Source organism: Chaetura pelagica, unplaced genomic scaffold (assembly GCF_000747805.2).
Source record: "Chaetura pelagica isolate M959 unplaced genomic scaffold, ChaPel_1.0 scaffold142, whole genome shotgun sequence".
NCBI classification, from domain to species: Eukaryota; Metazoa; Chordata; class Aves; order Apodiformes; family Apodidae; genus Chaetura; species Chaetura pelagica.
In genome coordinates, this window is record NW_009952973.1 from 12,031,884 (window position 1) to 12,037,883 (window position 6,000).

Sequence of the window (6,000 nt, forward strand, 5' to 3'; positions counted from 1 at the left end):
TTTCTATTAAAATCAGTTAAACCTTTCTTCATATTTTTAAAGGCATTTTTATTTAATTTTGAAAATTCAATGTCTAATATTTTAGAGAAATGACTGAGTCACATTTTTAGGTGGTTTTTATTTTCTATTGATTTCAGTCTTTCATGCAAATAGGAATTCTTACCCCTGATATTGAATTGTCAAATATCACCAAAACAGGTTTCTCGTTAAAAAAAAAAAAAAGGCATTTAATTTTATTTATAATATCCAAGTACATCTTAAAACAGAGTAGCTGTACACTGTTATATAAATTTAATCTATTGCGAAATAAAAATTGTTTGAGAGGAAACACCAGAGAAGCAGATCAGCTGCAACTCAATTTATTATGGAAGCACATAAAAATCATCACTGTTTTTCAGCTGATTGGCTGACCAGTGCTGAGGCTTTTCCTTATGATGAGCTGGCTGTTGTGTCACTGTCAGTGGCAGTAATAAAAATAGCAGCTAATGGGCATAGCCTTACATCATGTGTTTTGACAGAAGTAAATTTTTTTCTAGGCCTACTTCATGTATACTTCCTTTTAAAAATCAAAACACGGTTTGCTCTGATATCCAGCTTTAGAGATAGGAAAACCATACTAACTAATTACAATCTAGTCTAGATCAAACAGAACAAAATGTCTGCTGGACTTTGATTTCAGTAGTGATTCAAAGGAGAAAGATTAATTCATTGTCTCACTGAAGGCACTTGCACACCTTCTAGACTTCTAAGAAGCATTGAGTTTATTTCAGGTGAATAGTTAAACTGTCAAATCCTCGAATTTACAAATGAAATCTGAAAATAATGTGTTTCTTTTTTAAGTTTAGTGTTCTTGCTTGTCTGTGGAAACCGAGGGACCAACTTTGCTTTCTCATTTACAAGTTTCAGCTTCAGGCCTCATACGTAGCTGGCACTTCAAAAAAGAGTATGCTGTTGTGTGTACATTGTCTGCATCTTTATATACTCTCATAGGATCTGCACAGTAAGGGAAATACCATCCATAGGGAAATTCTGTTACCTCTGTGAAACCATCTTTCCTATCTTCAGGCTAAAGAAATGTTTTCATGGCACGTGTGCAGGGTAACAGTTGGAATATGGAGGTTGTACAGTTCAAAACTGTGAGACACTCATCTTCAGAAAGGGTATTTTTCTCAGATAATAAGATTGTCCTTCAAATCCTTTAACTGTTAGAGAGAAATCTCTAAGATGTCAGAGAAGTCTTGCAAGAAGAGGCCCACCTTATATGGAAGCTCAGAGGTAATCTGGACTTCTGGACAAAATGGTGTATTTAGAAGCCATCTGTATCTCAGAGAATTCAGAGAAAAAGCTTATCTGAGCTATTATGAACCACCAGAAATTAAACAGCAGAAATATTCCTTTTATTTCACTAGTTTTGACCTGGAATAGTTTTGATATCTTCACTTCTTATGGGCAGCCATGCTTCATCCTCTGAGTTTAATTTTCCTTGACAAATTGGGATCTTAATATTTGTTAATTAACAGTTCATCCTCTCATCAAAACTGCAGAGCTCCCAGATGATTAGCTAGTATGTCCCTAAAGTTGTGCCATACATAATTGTTGCATCTGTTATAGTGTCTTGGGGCCCTGCAAGTCCATGTGGATTTAGTTCATTCGGAAGCTCAGTATATTACTGATTATTTTTTTTTTCTGTTTAATAAATTCTTAGCCTTGATGTTCCATAAGTCACTCCTCTGCATCTCACTTTGTCATATGCCAGTATCAATTTCCTTATAGAAGTAGCTGAATTGCTATAGGAGTAAAAAAGTCTATTGTCATGAATTAATAAATTAATGAAAGTAGTGCTATAATGTTGTTCAAGTCTTCGATGATTTTCAAGATGTCCTTAATCTATGAATACACACAGAATCACACAGAATCACAGAATGGTAGGAGTTGGAAGGGACCTCCGGAGATCATCTGGTCCAACCCCCCATCTTCCCCACTAGAGCAGGATCCCCTAGAGCAGACTACACAGGAACATGTCCAGGCAGGTTTGTCTCCTGGGATGGAGACTCCAAGACCTCCCTTGGCAGCTTGTTCCAGTGCTGTTGCACTCAGTCTAAGTATTTTCTTATATTTTGGTTAAACATCCTGTTTACCAGTTTGTGCTCATTGCCCCTTGTTCTTTTACTGGACACCACTGAGAAGAGTCTTGCCCCATACTCCTTACACCCACCCCTCAATCTCATTTTCTCTAAGCTAAACAGACCCAATTGCAGAAATGTAGTTTCAGGAATGCAATTATATTGTCTCAAATTATGCATTAATGTGACCATCCAAATTAAACATTCTTACTCAAGAAAGGCCCTGCTTGAGTTTTCAACTGAGACGTCGGTTAGGATATGTAGGAGGAAGTAAATGAAGACTCTCAAATCAATTTTAGTGGCAGCTTAAAATTTAATTAGCCTTCAACTAGGACAGCATAGGCTGTCTCTATGTTAGCTGCTAGGTTTTTAGCCAGCTCCATTTAAATGCACCTAGAGAAAAAAAATAAAAAATAGAAAGCCCTGACAGAAAGAATTAACTTTGTTTGACTTGTACCAATTTATAGCGCAAGTCTGGTTTTGGTTATGTTCTACTATTCTTGCTTGCAGAATGATGCCTTCATCTTTGTCTGACACATACTTTGTAGACGGCACACCTGTATGAGCTCCACTTGCTCTCTTTTCTGGGAGAAACACATTCTACAGTCCAGACTTTCTTGATCCAACTGAGAAAACAATGAAAACAAATTTGGTCTACTTAGCAGAAAGATTCAGTAGTTTCAAAGATGAAGCAAAAGACTTTTTATAAGGTTATAAGTTCCTCTAAATACTTATAGCTGGAATATCTATTCACTGCTATCACTGCAGTCACAGTTAAAAGACAGTGAGATGCATATCATTAAATTTGAGAAGGGTGTGATTCAGAATTTGTGACTCACTAATATGTGTTTCTAATAAGCACAGTGGAAATAAGAATACATGGTAGCAGCATCTCTGAGATTCCTAAAAGGTGTATGATGTACTGAGACAGCTGTCATTTCAAAAATAAGGGTTTCTTAAGGGTTTTTGAATACATTATTTTCATTGATGAAAACTGAAATATTGAAACTGCAGGCAACAGGATGCCGTAGGCAACCATGCATATCCAAATATGGTGCATGGGGTGACTTTTACTACTCCTGCTATTTAAAGTCCTAGCTTATTAGTGACTAGTGATCCCTAAGGAAAAATGCAATTAAAACGTAATCATACCAAAAGCTGAGGTTCTTCTGATTCAGCGAACTTGTAATATTTTATATTTAGTAGTTTACTTATAGAAGTCTTGGTGTGAAGAATGTAAGATGTAGGAATTAGCTTTGGTTTGCAATAATCCAAACTCAGATGACACATTTTGTCTAGGTGTCTGTAAGACTACAAGGAATTCTGACTTGGCAGCATTATTGATTTTTTAATATTTTTTTTTAATCGGAGCAGGACTTTTATTCGCTTTAATAATCATATGGCTCAGTCGCCCCCCTTATACAGTGCTATTCTCCATGGAAGATTCAGACACTTAAGAACAGGTAAGTGTTAAAAATACAAACTGCATCTGTGCATATAGTTCTGAAAACAGTGGATTGTTGCAGCTTTTTTCTTTTTTTTTCTTTTTTTTCTTCCCCTAAAGGGAAAGCTAAGTGAAAGCCATTCAAAACAGATAATTTTAAAATTTTTAATCTCTGGGTAAAACAGTAAAAATGTTTAATTTAAGAAAATTATATTTTTCATTTTCATTAGTTTTTGAACTTGTGACTAACTACATTAGACTAAGTTAATTATCTGGTTGTCACTCGTGACTGCTTAAATTTAGAAAAGAAGAAATTTTTAAATCAAGAAAATTATTTCACTCACTGAAAAGTTCTTGTTTCAAACAAAGCTTTTTTACAGTAATTGGCAAGGTTTTGACTAATTGGAATAGGAATATATTTTAGGTGTCAATTCACTTTCTCTACCACTTTTCCTTAAATTCTGGTCTTTCGATTTCAGACTACTGAGGTTTCCATGTCCAGTCTCCACAGTGAGCAAGCATAAACAATTATTTTCAGAATTGAAACATCTTTACTAAAGTGTTTTTAAGATAACAATTCTGACACACTCTGTTTTCAAAGTACAAGAGATCTGTGCCTGTTCACAAGCCATGAGCTTTTTAAAAACCAGATCTTGCAAGTATTTCCAAAATAGTTATGGAAAACAGTAGTTCAACGAAAAAAAAACCTCCGCTTTATTATTTTATTTCATTGTGGGAGTTTAGAATAGCATCCTTACTAGTGACACTCTAGGAAGAAATACAATTAAAAGATTCAGAGAGAGTCTTTTACCTTTAGTCGTTTTAATCAGTGATACATTTCCATAAACACATTTTTTCTGTAAACAATTTGCTAGGGAATGTATTTCATGCTGTTTTAACATGCTGAGATCAACTTTATTCTGATATGTTCGTCTTTTAAAACAACTGAAATAGGACCCATTCTGTGCTTGCTGGAGGGCACCATGTCACAAAGATTATAAAACTATAAACGACTGCATTCTCCCTATGACTGGCCCAGAGACATCTGAAATTACTTATTATTAGACAGTTTGCAAATAACCCTTTCAAATCTTTCATCTCATTAGAGCCTAACATTGTTGGCTACCATATAAGCTGTACACTACAGTTTGTTCTATCTTAAATGCATGTCTGAATTTCACATCAACATGATTCTTGCAACTCAGAGAGTTGTGGTAAGTGGAGCAGAGTCTAGTTGGAGATCTGTAGCTAGTGGAGTACCCCAGGAGTTGGTACTAGGTCCAGCCCTGTTCAATGTATTCATTAATGGCCTGGACCAAGAGATAGAGTCCACCCTTAGCAAGCTCATTGATGATACAAAACTGGAAGGAGTGGCTGACACACCAGAAGGCTGTGCTGCCGTTCGGCATGACCTGGACGGGCTGGAGAGTTGGGCAGGGAGAAACTTGATGAAATTCAATAAGTGCAAAGGTAATGTACTGCATCTGGGGAGGAATGATCCTATGTATCAGTACAGATTAGGGGCTGACCTGCTGGAGAGCAGTATCAGAGAAAGGGACCTGGGAGTCATGTCAGGCAACAGGCTCAGCAAGAGCCAACGACATATTCTTTGCTATCCATCAATGTATTTACTAACATTGTTTCCTTGCAAAGCCTTTTGTTATCTAGAAATTCCATATAGTAAAACAGGAAGAATTTTTAAAATCCAGGGGAATTGTGTTATTTAATTCAAAAAAAGTGTGTCTCTATGACGAATTTCAGCTGGGAGAAAAGACATCTTTTGAATTGGAATGGTATAGACACTTTCTGCATCAAGACCTTCAACTCTGCATCCAAAGTATTGGCTCTGCAATTTCCATTTGGTGAAATACCCCCTAAAATCAAAGCTAGAAAACAGAAACACCTTCAGAAATTTATAGATTCAATTTCATATTATTCTTGTATCAGCCAAGTCTGCTTTTCTGTAATCTTTGATTAAATCCTGAAGCACTGCTTCATCATAACTGGTGTCATGTAGGTTATGCACTGCTAGTGAAAAACATTTCATACCTCCCAGATACACAGGCAAATAAAGAGAGCAAGAAGTCGAACTCAAGATTCCCACCTCTTCTTTCAGGTGCAAAGAACTACCCAATTTCATTATAGTGTTAGCATTTTTCTATTCTCCTTGTGTCACACAAGCATCAGGGAAGGGAACAAAGAAATCCAGAGACCACAAGCAGTAACAGATAATGATCTGATAGCTCAAGTACACAGAGCAGCAGTATCCTTTCCACAAAAAGAAAAACCCAACCCTCACTATGAGAAACAGTGTTTCCTGGGTCACATTAACTTTTGCAGTAAGAGTGAAATGGACTAATGGTAGTCACTGACTGCTCTTTTATTTGAAGACAATTTAACAGGATTAGTTCTTTTTCTTTTCTTCCCCCCCCC